Raw genomic sequence first — 21,034 nt, forward strand, 5'->3', positions numbered from 1 at the left:
GTTACTCAGAAGGCTTCAATCTGAGAATCCTGGTTCTAAGCTAGCCTGAGCACAAAAGTTGTAGAGACTCTTATCTGCAGTTTAACTTGGAAAAAATGCCCAATGAGTATATGTGAGTGTACATGTATTTATATGTGTGTATGTATGTATATGCACGCACTAATAATGGGGATTGAACTCAGGGCCTGGGCATTCCCCCTGAGTTTTTTTTTTCCTGCCCAAGACTAGTGCTTTTTCACCTGAGCCACACCTCCACTTCTGGCTTTTTACTAGTTCATTGGAAATAGAACCTCAGACTTTCCTACCTGGATTTGGGTTCCAAATCTCAATCCTCAGATCTTAGCCTCTCAAGTAGCTAGGATTATAGGTGTGAGTCATCAGCACACAGCAACATTATATCATTAAAGCATCTTTGTGCAAAATAATTGAGGCACTTCATGAAATTCACAAAGAAAGTGAAGTTGTGGGGAAAAGTTCTTTTTTTAAATTGCTGGGGTGATGTACAGAGAGGTTATAGTTATATTCATCAGGTAATGGGTACATTACTTCTTGAACATGTTTTTTTTTTACCAATTCCCTTCCCCTACCCCCTCCCACTCATCTTGTTTCTCTCTTCCTTTCCCTTTTTCAAATAAACAAATAAAAACATACATAATATATCAGGTACCATATTCAGATATAGTAACAACATGAGATAAACCATAAGGGGAAAAGAATAAAAAATAAATAGCTTCACATAGTACATTAAGAACAACAATCACAAATATAAATCTCTTGTTTCCATATCATGCAGTTCATTCATATTAAGTGACGTAAGCATGACCCAAAGAAACACAGGCTCCATGTTTTTCCTCATTTATAACTATTAGTATATGTCCAGAATTCTCCCAGCATAGGGTCATAGTAGCTCAAAAGCTATGTATACACGGTCATATAGGATGAGGCTAAGTAAAAAGTTATCAAAGAAAAAAAAAGAAAAAAGTTATTAAAGAAAGGTAATATGCTCCGATGTGAGCTCAGTTTCTTGCACACAATACAGAGGAGAAAAGCCAGAACTTGGCTTTTCCCACCTGTGGATTTCATTAAGTGTCCAATTTGCTGTTGCTTTGAGTCAACAGCCTAAGCTTTGTGCTTTGTGGTCCCCAAAGAGACATTTTATGGCATACACGTACTGAAGAATGAAATGAACATAGCTTGCAAAAGCAATCATACCACCTGCTGTGGTAAAACCCAGCTACAGGCTCCAGGGCTGGGCTCTGATTTTCATTTGAAATAGAGTCAGGCACTGAGATACTAAGCTATAAACTTGCCTTGTAGATTTAATGTTCATATACTGTCATCACAGAAACAATGAGACTTTTGAAGAGCATAATAAAGTGTATATAAAATGAACAGGTAGGTCATAGAGTAATTGATACATCATTCAGAGGCCATCTTTTCAATAAAACTTTCTTTTTTGTTTTGATCATTGTTTTATAAAGAATATTCATTTCAACTGAAATCTTCAGAACGCTGTGCAGTAAAAGTAAGACAAGGAAAATAGTCTGGTGAAAAAAAGTGTTAGAAAGTCTGGTACGAGTAGCTTATGCCTTAATCCTAGCTACACAGGAGGCTGAGATCTTAGTATCAAGTTCAAAAAAAGCAGCCCAGGGAGAAAAGTCCATGAGATATTTATCTTGAATTAACCACCTAGAAGCCAGAGTAGATCTGTGACTCAAGTGGTAAACTGCCAGACTTGAGTTTGAAAAAGCTAAGCATTAGTATTCAGGCCTTGAGTTAAATCTCCAGTATAATCACATGGCACAAAAAGGTGTTAGAAACTCCTAATTCATATTATTATCCTAAAAGACTTGAGAAGATCTGAAGTAGAACAAATGATTTGAATGTATTGAGCTGTGTTTCTCAAATTTATTTGACCACAAAATAACATCTGGCATCTATGACATTCTATGGATTTTGAGAGACACTAGCTGAGACCATGCTCATCGGTCTAGAATTTTTTTAAACAAAATTAGATGGCTAAATTAGAAACTATACTAAGGTACACAAAGACAGGCCCAGTCTGGCCTGTACAGCCTGTAACAGTATCCTGATAATTGTCTCAGGATGCCCCTCTGCCAGTCAAGCTTCCACATTGCTCCCAGAGTTTAATTTCTAGAAGCATTGAGCTGATGATGCCCAGTCTTGTAGCCTCAGAAAACACCCATTTTGCCTAGGCAGGGAACTAAGTTCTTGTTTCCCCAGGACTTGATTGCCTAATATCTCACTATGATTTCCTTCTATCCTCAATTTGTTTCTCCTCCCAACTAGCATGCAGATAAGAATGCGTTTTCAATTCTCTTCTGAGCTGGGCAGGGTGGTTCATGTTATTAATCTGAGCATTTAGGAGGCTGAGTCAGAAGGACTGTAAATCTGAGGCCAGCAGACGTTACAAAGAAAACAAATCCAACAAACAAATGTTCTTGCAAGTCTCATTCATAGCATCCCCATTGTAGAGTCCTTTCAAACTTGTTATTCAGCTACATGGTCCACAAATAACTGACTTCTTGCTATAGAAACCTGTGCTCTGCACACACTGGGGTTGAAAATGACTAATGCTTGGGTCAATCCCTTGTTTACCAGTGTACCCAGTACCAGGCTTCCTTCTAGTTTATCACTGGATCCTGGGGACTTTCAGTGTGTGGAACAGTATGCATGACTCAGAGGACGGCTCAATGCATGTCAGCCCAAGACACTGTGGCCCTTCAAATATTCACTGTGCTTCCTAGAAATGAAGATTGCACAAACATGACTGATGAATTAGATAAGATAGGACCACAAAACCCCTCGTCATATAGTTTGTGGAAAATAAAGCACTAACATTTGTGAGGAAAAGGTTATTATTGCCCAGAAATGGCATGAAGATCACAGGATCCATGAATAAAACCCCAGTTGTATTTACAGAAAGATTTAATTGTCAAAATTGGACATTTTAAAGTATTAATGAAAATATTTTATGCATCTAGATGCACATTTGCCTGAGATCCTAGCCACACAGAAAGCATGGGTAAGACTCACAGTCCAGGCAAAAAAAAAACATGTGAGATGCTATCTAAAAAAATAACTAAAGCATAAAAAGGCTGGGTAACAATCTAGTGACAGATCCCCCCTCCCACCCTTACCTACACACACACACACACACACATACACATACACACATACTCATACACACATACTTATATATATATATATATACTTCATTTTAGTATATATGTAAGAGAAACATTTAAAAATAATTGCTGTTGTGTTATCTATGAATATTAAATGGATCAATCTGGTAGAAATCTTCATCATTACTTTAAAAATATTAAGTTTTTACTCATCACCATATACTAAAGAATTGAGTATGGGCCATAATGGTTTATCAAAGAAATGGAAAGATAAGGCAAGGTCAGATTGCACTAAGCTTAGAGATTTTTTTTTGAAAGAGTTCACATAACCAGACTTTAAAGATATAGAGCAAAGGAAGAAAGACCCTGATTATGAAGGCCACTGAGCCACAGGAGAGATAGTCATGGGTTCTGAAACTAAAGATGTGCATGAGGTATGCCAAGAGTCTGGAGTGCAAAGCTGCAGTTCGAAATGAAAGTCATATGGGCTTTGTACATGCAAGAAAGGAAGTCCTGGTTACAGGGGAAGAGTCAAGAATTATCCTTTCATATGTGTTCACCAAAGTCAGTAGGGTAACTGCATCCTAGGCAATGAATAGTATAAAGAAAATATACGTTCAAGGCTCTCTTAACTAGTCTATGTATTGTAGGACATTTAACAACATACTACATTTCCTTTCAAGTAATCCTAAGACAACAGTTTGCCAGACAGAGGCAGGTTCCCTGATTGCCAGAATAACAAGACCAGGGCATTGGCCAACCCAATGAACAGTCACAAGACCTAGCACATTTCTCCATATCCTAAGATTCTGAAAATTTTCCTTAAGTTTGACTGACTAGTGCCATGTCCTAATAATGAAGGAGTGTGTGAATGTATTGATAGAAATAAAATCCTCCAGTTACAGTAGGACAGGACTGGGGTAAGGCTCAGACAGAGCATTTGCAGAGTATGTGCAAGGGTCTGGCTTCTACACCCAGCCCTACAAAAACCCAAAAACAAACATAAAAATTTCACAAAGAATAATTACACTTAGGCAGCTCTTTAGAAGAGTGAATCCTTTGGTACAGAGGAGTTGGTAGAAAGGTCAACTTCAAATAAATGGCAATAACATGATTAAAATATCAAATGAGCACAGTTTAAGCAAATAACAGCTATTAAAATGCTTGCGCATGATTTTCTGATGGCTTCTGAAGTTCACACACCAAGACATGCATCCATTGTTTTTTTCCTTTATCTTAACTACAGTTCTGTTTAGTTCAGGCATCTTCACTGGGTTGAGCTGTAATAGCATGGCAGGGACTGTGTATTTAATAATAACATACTAAAAGAGAGAAGACCCCAGAATCCAACTGCTTCACTCACCAAAAATTCTAAAGGTTACCTGGGTTGTGGCTGTACCTCATTTAACTTACACACTCCAAACCACTATTTTGACTAGGAGTTACCGGAGGACATGACTGTGTGTACATGTAGTCAACTCAGAGTAAATAAAAACTAACAACAGAAGCTTTCATTTTGAGTCTTTAATTCCTCCATTTCCAGTTCCTTGCTGGTTAGTTGGCTATAAAAACTTCAGGGAATTGAAGCCTGGGCTGGCTTCAAACCATGATCCTCAAAGCTCAGCCTCCCAAGTAGCTGGGATTGCAATGGTGGGCCACCAGTGTCTAACTTTAATTCTTTAATCCACCCAGGCCAGGAAACCATGGCCCAAAGATCAAAGATAATTTGTAGATCTCCTCCAGCCCTGGGATATGGACCGTGCCTTGAACTACTCTTAACAGAAGAGAAAACGGCACCATAACATTCTCAAGCACAGGGATGCATCCTCAGGGGCTGGCCTTCCAGATGAAAGACAACCTCAGTCACACAGACCAACTGAGGCTCCTTAGAGTACACTTCCTGGGAAATTTACAACACGTCTCCATCATTCCACCACACTGACACAAATGCAATGCTAGCTCAGGCCTTCTCATCTGCTTAAATTGGTTCCTGGAATAGCTTGAGAAAATGAGCCAAATTCATTCTGCTAGAAGGAAAATGGGATGAGAGTGGCACATATATCCTCCTGATAAACATTCTAAAAATTCTCCTCAGGAAAGAGTAGGAATATTTGTATGTCAAGAAATACATGTGTGTCTACTGTATCATATACATTTAACAGGCATTGTCCAAAGGGATGAGGAAAACAATGAGCTTTTTTAGGACAGGAGAGATCGATATAAGGTCAAACAAGTCTCCAAATGACATATAAAGTCTTCTGGTCATGTGTGTGAGCATGTATACATGTGCAAGAAGCTATGCTATGTGTATGGAAGGCACCATAGCATCCATGTGTGGAAAGCACCATAACGTGTGTGTACCAGATGTCATGATATATTAGCAAGATATCATGCTCAATGTGTTTACCAAGAAATTGCATATGTGCATGGCAGTATGACAGCATATGTGTGAGCACCATAATGTCTGTGCAACTATTCACAATAGCCAATAATGTCTGTGCAACTATTCACAATAGCCAATCGATGGAAACAACCCAGATGCCCTACTGCAGATGAATGGATACAATACACACACACACACACACACACACACACACACACACACACACACACACAATGGAATTCTACATAGCCAACAAACAAGATAAAATAATGGCATCTGCAGGGAAGTGGATGAAACTAGAGCGAATCATGTTGAGTGAGAGAAATTAAGACCAAAGAAACAAAAGGCGCAAGGTATCCTTAAATATGTGTATATTAGATCCAAACAGTACAAAAGCAATGACTCAATACTTGGGTCCCCAAGGTTATGGACATGGTCTTGGAGATACAAACATAACTACATAGACATAATGATGGGCTATATACTCTATAGACATAATGTTTTATTACATAGATTAATATATATCTATGACATACAAAGCCTCAGCTTTATTTTAATTATGTTTTAAAATCTATGTGCCAGTGATTGCATATAGAGATTCCTTTTCTGAATGCTTGTTTGTTAAACATGACATTTGCATTAGGATGTAAAAATCAATGTTAATAAAATCTTTAAAAATAAATTAAGATAAATGTTTATTAAGTATAAATAAAACGTGTTCATATTTTGTAAAAAAATGTGTATAAGGTACTTTGCTATGTGGGTAAGGCACTATGATTCATGTGCATTGGGTTTCATAAGGTCTTCATGTATAATGAACCGTGACAATGAACTACGGTCAATAGAGCATGTGAAGTGTGTGTGTGTGTGTGTGTGTGTGTGTGTGTGTGTGTGTGCACATGAGAGGCTCAGCCAAAAACAGGAACTGGGACTGGGGTTGTAGCTCAGGGATTAGCACATTATCAGCACGTATGAAGTACTAACTTCCATTTACAGTACCCCAAAGGAGAAAAGGACAGTTCCTTCAGTTGGTCAAGTCTGAGATGGGTTTTGAAGGATATCAGGAAGAATATGATACATCCAGTGAATTAAAAGCCATGTGGTCATGTTGTAATATAAAATATAAGAATGAATGGGGGCTGGGAGTTTGGCCTAGTGGTAGAGTGCTTGCCTAGCATGCACGAAGACCCGGGTTCGATTCCTTGGTACCATATACATAGAAAAAAGCCAAAAATGGTGCTCAGGCTCAAGTGGTAGAACTCTAGCCTTGAGAAAGTCCAAGGATAGTCCTCAGGCCCTGAGCTCAAGCCTAGGACTGGCAAAAAAAAAGAATGAATGGTAGAAATACTTTAGAAGGTTATTTGGTTTCAGGTCTGTGAGAATCTTTGACATTTGGAGAGGTATTGGCAAAGCAATGTTAAGCTACTTTCTTGTTGGTCAAACATAGAACAAGTTATTTAACTTATTACTTAAATATTGCATTATCTATTTATTGTTAATATTATATATAACAATATATATTTATTGGTATATATTGCTATATAATATACAATATATTAATACAATATGTTTATATATTAATATATAATATGCCATATATTATATAATATATAACTTATAAACATGTTATATATTAGTATATTAATTCTTATAATATTAATATACATATGAATGTGTAAGATATATAATATGTTGTTATACTTTTATAACAATGAATATATAATGTAATATTTAGGTAATATACATAACATATATAACACATATAATAAAAATCACCATTTTTCTGACTGCAGTTGATTTAAAATTTGGAGGGACACACTCCCCAATTATATCAGTGTTCTATCCCTTATTTGAACCAACAGATAAAGAATATTCTTTTCTGTATTAACCACCCTATATATGTACATATATATATTCTATAGTAACCATGTAGCAATGAACTATGCCTATCTTTATTACTTAGTTTTCTGCTGACTGTAAACATTTCCTTTTCTCTCCACTTATTTTCCTAACCACAGTGTTGATCCTTGAATTGTTTTTCATTAGATGGCCTGAGATGATTGTTATTCATATGATGCTCAAATTGCTTTTGACTTGTGGGAGCCCCTCCAAGCTGGCATCTGTGACTTCTTCCCACAATTAATGGGGTTTTGGCTTGTTCTCTATTGCAACAAGATTTTCAGGCCCATCTTTTACTTCTCCACCTTTCTTGTTTGTGGGCTTGAAGTGTGCAGGCATAGATTCAGAGCTGGCCTACATATTCGGGCTTTCTAAGTGAGCCGTGCTCCTGGGATCCTGGTTCTGGGCTCTTTCACTTGACCAATAGGAAATATATCTCTATGTATTTGCATATACTCGAATGTGCATATTATGAATATTTCCATGACTCTCTGTGTTTGTTTTTTTTAAACCTATGCATTCATTCTGATCACTTCAACTTAAAATTACCACCTCAGGCTTCCTTCTTGCCTTTTCTTTCTATGTTTATAATCTTCACTTTAGTGGTGAGAAATCTGGTTCCCTTGATTTCTAATATATTTAATTATATACCAAATCACTTAGTTGTTTAATATAACTAATTTGCAAACCACCACAGCTGCTTTAGCTCCTGCACTTTTGCCACCCATGCTGTAAACCACCCCTACGTGGAGTCCACTTCTAACACGCCCCCATTTGATCCCTGCCCCCAAATCCTGGCTTCTGCCAGGACTAACGAGCTTCAGGTAACCATTCCAGGTGCCATGTGATCCCTTTACTAGGTGCATGTTGCAGAAACCAATCCCTAAATGCTTGATGGGAAAGGAAAGAAAACAGGGCAAGGTGTGCAGAACCGGACAGGTTCTACACATCAGATGTAGCCAACATGGAGCCAGGTGACTTGAGAAGATGAGTGGTGTTAGGTGAGATGAGGGGAAATGATGGATGAGGTGGCCCTGATCAAGATTCATTGTACTCGTAAACTGATATGATGAAGTGAAATCCTTTTGGGCAACTACTTGAAGATAACAAAAAATTAAATATTAGATTTTTTAAAAGGCTAAAGAAAAAGCTAAAAACCACAGGTGGAGAGAGATATGCAACCACATGCAGGTCAGCCCTGAAATACACAGAATCTGCTATCCACCATGTTGTTGACTCCAAATCCAGCTTTCCAGCCCTTCCCAGGACTTTGAGTTTCCCCCATTCTCTGAGTTACCAAGTGAAAAGAGTCCCAAAGTGCTTAAAGAGAAGGAAAAAGACAGCATAAGAGTTTTTACCAATGTGTGTTAAATAGAACTCAGAATACTTCCTGAGAAATCTTTTGCTTTTGAAGCCCTTAGGCTTTGAACCACAAAGCCAATCACTGTATTCTACATAATATGACTGTTATGTCTTTTGAGCCTTCAAGAAATTCATCCTTCATGTTTTCAGAAGATGATGTAGGGAATGAATGTATAAAACAGTAATTTGCACTTTAGAGTCCCATCCTAAGTGCTGGGCTGTGGCTGTCCCAAATCCATCAAGCTTGGGACTCCTCCTAACCCTCTATGGTTCTGAATTAGACACAGATGGACACACAATCTGAATTACTGCTTTTGAAGGTCTTTGTGCAGTAAAAGATAACATTGAGGCACAGGCAGGTTGCATCTCCCTTATGTTCCTCCACAAGGGATACAGTGCTTCTCGGTGAGGCAGCCCAGAGTGACAGCAGGCCCATTTCTGGAGGCTTCACTGACACTTCTTCAATATGGCAGCCATATCCAGGAAGGAGTTCCCTGAGATCCTCCAGAATGTCACCCATCTAGACACTTCTGTTCTCAGATGGACTGGTCTTCTTCCCTTTCAGACTTCACTTCCCCAACCTTGCCACACTTTATAGGGCCCGAATCCTAGGATGAATTCTTCTACCCACAATGCACTGACTCTTCTACATACTCCCACCCACCCAGACTGCTTCCAGACAATTCCTGTCATAAATATTTCATTGGCTTGCAAAACTTTGATGAATCCTTGTCAAAGAGAAGCCAGTGTAAACCTGCTCTGCTTGAACCGAAGGCCTCACTGCAGAGATTGGGATTCAGTCCCTCCTGCCTCCCCACCCCCTCTGCCCCTGCTCAAACCAGAACATCTCCAAAGAAAAAGGAGGACTCCATTTGTTGCTTGGAAGGGTAAGGATTGTGATTTGAATACAGAATGCACATTGCTGAGAAAGAGCAGCTCTCATTTCTCCAGGTGGGGAAGTTTGCAAATGTCATGAAATATCAGCCTGTGCTGCCTTTGCAGGGAGTCAGCATAAAATAGCCACAACTAAACTAACAGGTATGTCATTATAGTGTGCTATCTAGCTTGCAGTTCCCTTACTGGGCATTACTTTTCAATAGTTAAGAAAACATTATAGCCATGATTAAGGATTTTTTAATAATACAAATTAAGGGCATATCAACCAATATTTTATGTTTTCAGAAATGTAGTAGAATGCAAGAAATTAAACCCTCCCCCATCTGCAACCACCTGGTGAGTTCAGGCTAGGTCAGGCTTAGTCATTAAGATTAAAAACTTTTCAATGCATTTGAACTGTAAGGCTGCAGATAAGGTATTTCAAATTTGTAATTATCTATTCTAACAAAGGTCTAAGCTGTAAAAACAGATCAAAATTGTTACAGAAATAAAATATTCAATCAATGAGAGAGAAACTGAGTTGTAAACTGTCACAAGGTTAAGAAAAGGGAACCTTTACAAACCAAACTGTAGATATTAGTTTAGTTACTACTAAGTTGTGGAAAGCAGCATGGACTTTTTAAAAAAAATCACAACTGGAATGACCATGTGATCTGGATATATAGCCAGAGAATGAAATGCTGTTGCTTAGAACCACATAGATGAACCAGTAGGACACTACGTTAAATGAGGAAGCCAGGAATAGAAAGTCTGATACCACACAATCTTCCTATTTTGTGGAATAAAAATAGTTGACCTCTCAGAAGGCTGAGATCTGAGGATGATGGTTCAAAGCCAGCCTGGGCAGGAAAGTCTATGAGACTTATCTCCCACTATGGACCAAAAAAGCCAAAAAATGGAGCCATTGCACAAGTAGTAGAGTACCAACTCTGAGCAAAAGAACTAAAAAGATAGTACCCAAGTTCTGAATCCAAGCCCAAGTGCTGGCATATACAACACACACACACACACACACACACACACACACACACACACACACACACACACACAAGCACACACGCACGCACGCACAGTAGTTGATTTCACAGAGTGGAAAGGCAGCTACTATGACGTGATTTATGAATGGCTATTAAGTCATGATTAGATAGGAGCAACAGTAGTGGTGTTCTGCTGACAGGAGGGTGTAGAGATGACAGCAATGTATATTTTAGAGCAGCTATAGGAAGGATTGTTAATATTTCACCCTAAAGTAAAGATAAATGTTTAAGGAGCGAAACCAACTGATTTAATTATCACATAGTATCTAAAGTTTATCACAGCCCATCGCAAGACTCAAATCCGTGAAGTTATTATGTATCAATTAAAAATAAGAAGGAAATTAAATAAACCCAAATAGTGAATGTATATGTTTATAAAATAAATTCTAACATGGATATAGTTACATATTATAACAGGGATATATTACAGGATATAGTTGCTAAAATTAGATTATACTTCCTTGGGCAATTCAATTGTGATGGTATTCAAAGGCACATTCAAGTCAGGTGCTAGTGTTTACACTTGTAATCCTAGGTAATCAGGAAGTTGAGAGCCAGAGGTTTGCAGTTCAAAGCCAGTCCTGACAGAAAAGTTCATGAGCTACCTGGCCCCACAGGAAGAGTAATCTTCATAAAGTGTACCTGGCCATAGAGGAGGCAGATTCCTCTGCTATCGATGGGGAATCAGTGATGGACCCTCAGTGACCACATTAACATGGTTTTGACACTCCAAAAGAGAGATATCAGAAGCTTAAAAGGCATTCCATGGACTTTTTGCCGTTTCAGTTTGGCCTTTGCACTTTTAAGTACACAGACCACACAGATTCAAAATATATAACAAAGTCATTGAACTTCTATGTTTTTCCCAAACCCTTCAGTAGATCCTCACCAGATGTCAAATTCATTTGTCAGAGCTCCAGCACTGATTTCCTAGCAAGCCAAGGATTTGATTTTAATAAAGTTTTTCTCAATGGAATTCCATATTTAAATCAGGAAGAATGATAGCTGAGAGAGCAATATGATGAAAAACGTTCTCAGGCTAATGGCGAGGGGGCACTGGCCTACATGTGTCCCGACACTTCACAGTGTCCTGTGATGATTCCTGAAGATCAGAAGAAGCTTATTGAGCAAGTTGTAATGAAAATAGAAGACTTACTACAAAGCGAAGAGAACAAGAATTTGGATTTAGAGCCATGGAGTGGGTTCCAAAGAAAGCTAATTAATCAAACTTTGAGCTGGAAGTATCCCCAAAGCATTCATGTTGAGACTTGAGAAACAGAAAAGAAGGAGCGATACATAGTTGTCTGCAAAGTAATGAGGACGAACGCAAGAGAAGGGAGCAGCAGAAACATGCTAAAGAACAGGAGGAACTTAATGACGCTGTGGGATTCTCAAGAGTCATTCATGCCATCACTCATTCTGGGACACAATATGCTCCTGAACATCATGCACTCAGTCCACCAGTTCTACTGCCCTCTGCCTCCGCATTTGAATGGCTTTAAGGAGATGATGATGTGTGTCTTTCCCAGGCTCTGGGATACTAAATTGATGGTCAGCACACAGCCTTTTAAGGAAATCATTAACAACACATCCCTTGCAGAATTGGAAAAGTGGTTAAAAGAGACACTTTTCAACCTTCCTAAAGTTGAAAGTGCGGAAGGTTTTCCAAGCTTGCGAGCAGCTCTGTGATGTTTCTATCACCTGACTGCGCTTCAGCCCCACATGAACATCCGGGTTCTTTTCTTGGTCCACCGAAAATTCATGTGTCTGCCAAATCAAAACTCACCGAGCTTTTTTAAAACAAGCTATCTCTCATGGGGATCCTAGACCCCCTGATCTAAACCTGGAAGGGCCAGACTTGCAGTCTAAATGTGACCATGACTCTATGTGACATTTCCTAAGGTGTGGAAAACCAGTGACCTTTACCAGCTTTTCAGTGCCTTTGGTAACATTCACAAATCCTGGATTGATGGCACATTGGCCTTCGCATCTCTCAGCCAGTCTGACTTAGTTAAGACTGGTATGAATACCAGCAAATATGCAGAAAGCTATGGATCCAAAACTATGCTGAGTATGTTGGGAAGAAACGGGAAGACAAGTAGACCAAGAGAAAATGGAAAGAAGACAGTTGGCAAGAAGTGGAGCAGAAGAAGCTGGACACGAAAACCTCGTCTCATAAGTGACAGAACCATGACTTCTGCACCAACAGCTTCTTGGCTACCAGCACAGTGGGAGAGAAGATTACACTGCAGGAGAAGCCGGCTTGGGAGATGGAGCAAGAAGGAGGGATGCAAGAAGGCCAAGAAATTGAAAAGGATGAAGGAAGAGCTTCCTTTGTTAGGGAGCCGTATGGTCAGCCTGGCCAAGCTCTTCGAAGTTCCTGACACCCGGTAACCAAGACCTGAGGAGCATGCTGGGAAACCACACTGCATTGTGTTACAAAAGCATGGTGTGGGAGGGGCAAAACCATGAGGGTTTCCAGTTTTTACTTTGGTGGCTGCTGCTTTTTTTTTTTTCCTTTCTTTCTTTTTCCTTTTTAATCTAAACTAACTATGGACACACATCACAGCTGTGGGCCTTTGTGAGCATCGGCGTTACTATACTAACCTGTTAATTATTTTCTGCACCTGGAAAGCTTTCCTGCTGGTCTGTATGAAAACAGAGCCCACTTCTGGTGTCTTGGCCTCAGGTTCAGGCTTGAGCTCACTACTGCCTGTCCCAGTCTGTGGGGCAGTCAGAGGTCAAGGGCATGGCTCCTGGAGACCACAGCTTCCCACCACAGCTGCTTGAAAACATCAGTCAGGCTTGTTTCCTGTGGGAATGATGCAGGGTGGATCCCTGGGGGAGCCGGCGTGGGCCATTACACTCTCCTGCCATGCCAGCTTTTGTGAAGTGGCCCAGAGAAAAATCTAATGCTGTTATAAGTGGGTGCTGGGCTCACTCTGCAGAGTTTCTTCATTGCTCATCCTTGCTTGACGTTTCTGTGTGCATGTGTGTACGCAAAGTGTGTGTGTGTGTGTGTGTGTGTGTGTGTGTGAGAGAGAGAGAGAGAGAGAGAGAGAGAGAGAGAGAGAGAGAGAGAGAGAGAGAGAGAGAGAGTGTGGAGGGGGTGGGGAGAGGCAGATCATGGTGAACCCTGACTTGGATTTGAGTACCACAGTGACAACTGCATGCTCTGAACCTCCTCCCTATCATCTGCTTCCAATAGATCATTAGTAGACATTGAACATTTTTGTATTGTGAAAATAAAAATGAGAAAGTGTATTTCCAAAAGGATCAAATTAAAGAAATTTTCATAGAAAAAAAAGAAAAGTTCAGGAGATCAGTCCCCAAAACAGCACAAAGCTGTCACTCAAAGGAGTGACTCTAGCAAGAGAGACCATTTAAATTAACAGGCTAAGCAGGGGCAAGGTTCTGAGGTCAAGTCCCAGTACCAGGGGCTATTCAACAAACATTTATGGGGGACACAGAGTTGAGGCAGATAGACTAAAAGTGGAAAGTGGGGATCCCCTAAAGGAAGGGGAACCAAGGTGCTCCAGCCACACAAAGGCCTGCACGTAATGTTACTAGTAGCTGTATTCATAGTCATGTAAATTGAGTATCATTACTCCACCCAGTGACCCAGTCTATGCTAACAACCCACCCAGTAGAAGTGGAGGCTGATGGATCGTTGAGAATCCACAGATAGAGAAATCTAAAGTTGTTGCTGTGGGGAAGGAGGAAGACAAAGGCATAGACTGCAGGATTCTAGCACACGACTAGCCAAAGCTATGAGTCATTGTAACACATCTGCTTAGTCATTGCTGAGGGAAGACTTTGGGGGTGAAAATACTATGCATTTTTATTGTGGTGGGGTCCCATGACTGGAAGTAGGTAGTTGGCATAGTGAATGTAGATAACACCTCACTGGCAGAGAGAGAGGGAGGGGGGATGGGAAAAGAACAAGCTACAAGAGGGAAAAGAAAAGGTATGAGAGAAAGAAGAGGGAGAACGAGAAATCAAGGTAGGAATGTTGAGAGGAAGGGGATGGGAAGAGAGAGACAGGAGAGAAAAGGATCCAGAAATAAGAAAAGAGTAGAGGTTGAAGCTTGTTTTCCTTACCATGAGCGCTCATGAGCCAGTAGCTCATGCCTGTAATCCTAGCTATGCAGGAGGAGATCTGAGGACCTTGGTTTGAAGGCAAACCAAGTAGAAAAGTTCTTAAGACTCTTATTTCCAATTAACCAGCAAAAAAAAAAAACAAAAATTGGAAGTGGAGCTGTAGCATAAGTGGTAGACTGATAACCTTAAATGGAAAAGCTAAGGGGCAACATCCAGGCCGGGAGTCTAAGCACTAGTATTGACACAAAATAAAATAACGCTAAGGAGGAACAGAGAGGAAAGGCACGTGTAATACAGAAACATAGAAAAAAGACAATGTAAAAATTTAAATAAGTGAAGAAGCAATGGCAACCAAAATCCAAAACAGACACTTGATTTAAAGGAGCATTCTAAATAAGCCATATCTGGTAGTGTGTAAGTGTTGAAAGTAACAAAAATTGTACTAATTTCTAGTGAGAATTCTTTATGACATCTCAGCATGAAGAAGCAATACAGTCCAGAGGTCCATGAGCCTAAAGCATGGTATTATTTTAACAGAAGCTATTCCTGGCTCCTCTCCCCAGGGAGTTCCCTACAATAATTTATGGCAAGGGTAAGATGAACAATTCTAGATGCAGTGGAAATTGTTTCTTTGGTGAATCATTTTGCTTGAAATGTTGGGAAATGATGTCTTAATAAGTTCAAGACCTATTAAAAATCACTGATTTATCTGATTATGCCTAGGTTATTGAGAGATTTTTCTCCTGCAGAAAGATTTGTTATTTTCATAAATAAGAACATCACAGATCTATCTATCTTTCTATCTATCTACCTATTTATCTCTATCTATCTCTACCGGTACTATATATATATATATATATATATATATGTATATATACATGTATACTTTCACATCTGTACAGAATCTATCTATCTATCTATCCATCAATCCTACTGGCCAGATCCAAGCTTTCTAGTCTAATGGGAACCATATCCCACTGGCCTTCACCCAGGTCACATACTACTGAGCCTGTCTTGAATGCTGTCATTGCCCTTTTCTTTTCTAGGACAAATACTAAACCTCTGACTCACCTCCATACATCCAGCTTCCCAAGTCAGATGCATTTCCTTTCCTGTTCCACCATGATTCCCCCCTTGGGGATTCCTGATCCTTCATACAAGCTTTGTCTGGATGTGGACATCACAGTGTCCTGTGTCCATTCTGAGAACAGTGAACAACACAGAGGGGGGCTTCTGCTGCTTCTCTTCTGTCTCCACATTGAGCTTAAGGCTGGCATGTGGTCCTTATTTACTAAATATCTCTTAATTGAATTGAACAAGAAATCATCATTTATTATGGCCCATCAATTTGGCAAGGCTAAAATTTCCGTAATGGCCTGTTGGTGCTGTAATGAATTTTTCCTTTTAGCACGCCATTTAACAAGCACTTCCACTCAATGTCCTCTGGGTGCCTACAAAGGCCGAGTGCCCCTGGTGGGGCTCCCTATCAGCTTTCTCCTCCTAAGGTTCTCAGACTAGATGTCTTCAGATTATGACATCTCTCTTTTTTTTTGCCAGTCGTGGGCTTGAGCTCAGGGCCTGAGCACTGTCCTTGGACTTTCTCAAAGTTAGAGCACTACCACTTGAGCCTCAGCACCATTTCTGGCTTTTTTTTTATGTATGTGGTACCGTGGAATTGAACCCGGGTCTTCGTGCATACTAGGCAAGCACTCTACCACTAGGCCAAACTCCCAGCCCCTGACATCTCTCTTCTTATTGGGAAGCCACTAACACTTAAAGCCAAGATTTGGGCCATGTTTCTGGGTACTGAAAGCCCCCTGGATGGTTCAACCAGCTGTCATCAGCCTAGAGAGCTCGTAGGTCACTGCAGTGCTTGTGGGCTGAGGGTGTTGGGTTCCCCCTGACTTGGGGGACAGAGAGTCAGTGACTTGTGAGTCTGAACACAGTGCTGGGGACTGTGGCTGCTTGTTTGCACCCTTTACTGAGCACAGCAGCAGACCTCAGTGCCTGTCATTTCCACCTTAGGCTGAAGCACTTATCTATTCCTCTCATTTCTCTTAGTAGCAAGTGGCACTGGGCTTGTTGTTTTCCTTGATCATAACTTTCTTCTTTCTTTTCCCTAAACTAAGGAATCCATGACCGTGAAAACACAGTAACTCTCCTAGGGTATGGGAACTAAACCAAAGCCACTCAGGTAAATGTGTCCTAGTAACAAAGAAAGATTCCAACAGAGCTAATATTATTCACTATGATTTTTTTTTCTTGAACAAGTCAAGCACCTGTTTTTTGCATACATCTGATGACCACTCAGTAACTCCGGGGCCAAGCTGATCTTTTGGTTTCAGATTTCTCAGGAGAAAGATTTCCTTGTCCTCCCTACTCCTGCCCTGTGGTCTATATCCATTAGTGTTCTAATGCAAAAAGAAGAGGAAGAAGATGAAAATCACTGGCAAATTCACTAAAATGACATCCAGTCCTATAAGAAATTTGATTATCTATGGGGATGACTAAATAAATATGGTTAGCTGGTCAGAGGAGAGTGCAGAGAAGTTTTCAAACCCAAACATTTCTCATGATGGCCGAGTGAAAACAGTGTTTCTTTCTGTTTACGGCAAGCAAGTCAATACATGGCTTCTGGTGCAAGCCATTTGAAGCTCTGTCTGAGCCTCTCTGGTCTCTAATCTGATATTTATTCTTTCCTGTGCTATTACCTTGGCCATTGATCAGGGTTTTCCATTTGCTCTTGGAATGACATCCTCTCCGGCTGTTTATTGCTCACAGTTACAAGGCCAAGCAAACTGAGGTGGGTAGATCTGGCCTGGGTCGCCACTTGGCTCTGTCCACTGATGGAGTTTGGCCTGGTACCACATACTGTGGCCAGGAGAGGTGCAATATTCACAGTTATTTGTCTCTCTAACAGGGCCTTCCACACAATCTGTAAAAAAAAAATTCTTCTGAATCTCTCAGAATAAAGAGCGTCACTTAGAACTCACCTTAGTAGATGGATGCAAAGGCAGGGTGAGTATCTTGTGTCTGAAAATCTCAAATCTGGGAACATTGATAGCTTATCAATAATCAAGATGACGATAGGAGAGGAAATTTCCAAATCCTGAAGGTTGGCTTCATATAGAGAATTGTTTAAAAAATATCATCAATCAAGATGTATTCATAAATTGATCCGTGGAATGGTAATTCCATAACTATTAATGATAATACAAATATAATTTAAAAATACCATGTAAATGACTCCAGGCTATGTGAATTTGGATCATAAATGATTTTTTTCACGTTAAGTCTATCCACAAAATAGCTCATTATGTATAAGGAAATATTCTTAAAATTGAAAAATTGATTACAGGCATGAGTCACCCATGCCCAGATGATTTCTAAATCCTACGATTCTTGAAAGAAAAAAATAAAGATATTAAATATGACTAAGTCCTCCTCTGGCCATGCCTGTTAATAGCCTATTGCTTTTTTTTGCCAGTCCTGGGCTTGAGCTCAGGGCCTGAGCACTGTCCTTGGACTTTCTCAGGGCTAGAGCTCTACCACTTGAGCCTCAGCACCATTTACGGCTTTTTTTTTCTATGTATGTGGTACTGAGGAATTGAACCTCACCAAACTCATGGCCCGAGCCTATTGCTTTCTAATAACTTTAAACACTTTTTTTCTTTTGGCAGTATTAAGTTTTGAACTCAGGAACTCAAACTTGCTAGGATGGTGCTCTATCATTTGACCCAAGCCTCCACCCTTGCTCTTTGCTGGTTATTTTGGAAATGGGGCCTTCCAACTCTCTACCTCATGAGTGGCTAGGATTACAGGTGTGGCCATGAGTGTTTTCTTCACCATAAGCATATTTAGAATGCACATGGATAGCTTCACATATATGCAGAATAAACAGAAAATGTAATCTGTTGACAATGAAGCGTAACTCTTTCATATGACCCATCAGCAATAAGAATGACTTTTATGCAAAAAACAAGTTTACTATTCTTTCCTCTTCCATAGGAAGTGATTGTTCAGCCTTAACGAAGGCAGCTTTCTCTGCTAGAAATGATGGTCTAGCTTGAACAGAGCTCTGCAAGTCCTTTTTTTTTTACACATATTTTTGAATAATTTTTTATTGTAATTAATAAAAGGGTTCCATGATATTTGAAAGACAGAGGGAGCATTAATTCACATAAATTGATATCCTTTCACATGTCTTGTTCCCCATTACCCTCCCCCCCCACCTACCCCCCATCCCTATCTTGGTTTTCCCCCCTTCCCTATCCAATTTCAAATAACCAAATACAAATATATCCGATACATCAGGTAACAAAGTGAGATACTGTAACAATATGAGATAACCAAGGGACAGCAAAAGAGATGAGAGATAACATAGCACCTTAAGAACAACAGTCATTCATTATATGGCTTATGTTTCTATATCCTACAGATCCTTTCATTTAGCATCCTACTATATGGCCTTTTGTATCAAGGTTTTGCTCTATTGCAAATCTCTGCTAGGAGAGCCCAAGGTTTCTACTGATTATGACAAATGAGGGAAACCATTGAGCCTAAGTTCCTTTGAGTCTGGCTTACTTCACTTAATATGATCTTTTCTAAGTCTTTCCATTTCCTAACAAATGGGGCAATGTCATTCTTTCTGACAGCAGCATAGAATTCCATTGTGTACAAATACCACATCTTGTTGATCCACTCATCAACTGAGGGACATCTAGGTTGGTTCCATATCTTTGCTATGGTAAATAGTGCTGCAATAAACATTGTTGTGCTGGTGGATTTAGTATGTCTTTGTTTCTGGATGATTGGGTAAATGCCAAGTAGTGGAATTGCTGGGTCATAGGGGAGCTCTATTTTAGTCTTGTAAGGAACTGCCACAGTGGTTGAACGAGTTTGAACTCCCACCAACAGTGTAGCAGTGATCCCTCCTGGTCATATCCCCTCCAGCATCTGTTGTTATTAGTTTTCTTGATCCTGGCCATTCTGACTGGAATGAGGTGGAATCTTAGAGTTGTTTCGATTTGCATTTCTTTTATGACCAGAGATGTTGAGCATTTCTTCATCAAAGAAAGAGAACTACAGACATATTGTTTTGATGAACATCAATGCAAAACTTCTCAACAAAATACTGGCCAACCGTCTAAAACAACTCATCAAAAAATTATACACTATGATCAAATAGGTTTCATCACAGGGAGGCAAAGCTGGTTCAACATACGCAAATCAATTAATATAATTCAACACATCAACAGGAGCAGGGACAAAAATCACATGATTGCCTCAATAGATGCAGAAAAGGCATTTGACAAGATCCAACACCCCTTTATGTTAAAAGCTCTGGAGAAACTAGCAATCCATGGAACATTCCTCAATATAATAAAGGCTGTCTATGACAAGCCCACAGCTAGTATTATATTTAACGGCAAAAATCTAAAGCCATTCCCTCTAAAATCAGGAACGAGACAAGGATGCCCACTCTCTCCACTCCTCTTTAACATAGTACTAGAATTCCTAGCCAGTGCAATAAGGCAAGAAGCAAGCATAAAGGGGATCCAAATAGGGAAAGAGGAAGTAAAACTTTCCCTCTTTGCAGATGACATGATTCTGTATTTAAAGAATCCTATAGACTCTACTCCCAAGCTCTTTGAGCTGATTCAAAACTTTCGAAGGGTAGCAGGGTATAAAATTAACCCTCAAAAATCAGCTGCTTTCCTCTATGCCAACAGTGAGAGGAATGAGGCAACAATCAGTAAAACAACTCCTTTCCCAATAGCCTCAAAGAAAATAAAGTACCTAGGAATTACCTTAACTAAGAATGTAAAGGACCTTTTTGATGAAAACTTTAAAACCCTGAAAAACGAAATTTAAGCAGAACTAAGAAAATGCACAAACCTCCCATGCTCCTGGATTGGAAGAATCAATATCGTGAAAATGACAATCTTGCCAAGGGCAATCTATAAATTCAACGCAATACCAATCAATATCCCAATGTCATTCTTTAAAGAAATAGAAGAGTCAATCCAAAATTTCATATGGAATAATAAAAGACCCCATATAGCAAAAACACTTCTTAGCAGAAAGAACAGCAGCGCAGGAGGAATTTCAATGCCAAACTTTAGACTTTATTACAGAGCTATAATTATCAAAACAGCTTGGTACTAGCACAAGAACAGGCCTGAAGACCAATGGAATAGAACTGA

At 39.7% G+C, this 21,034-nt stretch overlaps 1 pseudogene; it reads left to right on the forward strand.

Moving 5' to 3' along the window:
- The first annotated feature begins 8,128 nt into the window (after window positions 1-8,128).
- Window positions 8,129-13,121, forward strand: LOC150039212 (poly(A)-specific ribonuclease PARN pseudogene; annotated as a pseudogene).
- The last annotated feature ends 7,913 nt before the right edge of the window (window positions 13,122-21,034 follow it).

The sequence above is a fragment of the Megascapheus bottae genome, unplaced genomic scaffold (assembly GCF_031878675.1).
Source record: "Megascapheus bottae isolate mThoBot1 unplaced genomic scaffold, mThoBot2.hap1 HAP1_SCAFFOLD_77, whole genome shotgun sequence".
In the NCBI taxonomy this organism is placed as follows: Eukaryota; Metazoa; Chordata; class Mammalia; order Rodentia; family Geomyidae; genus Megascapheus; species Megascapheus bottae.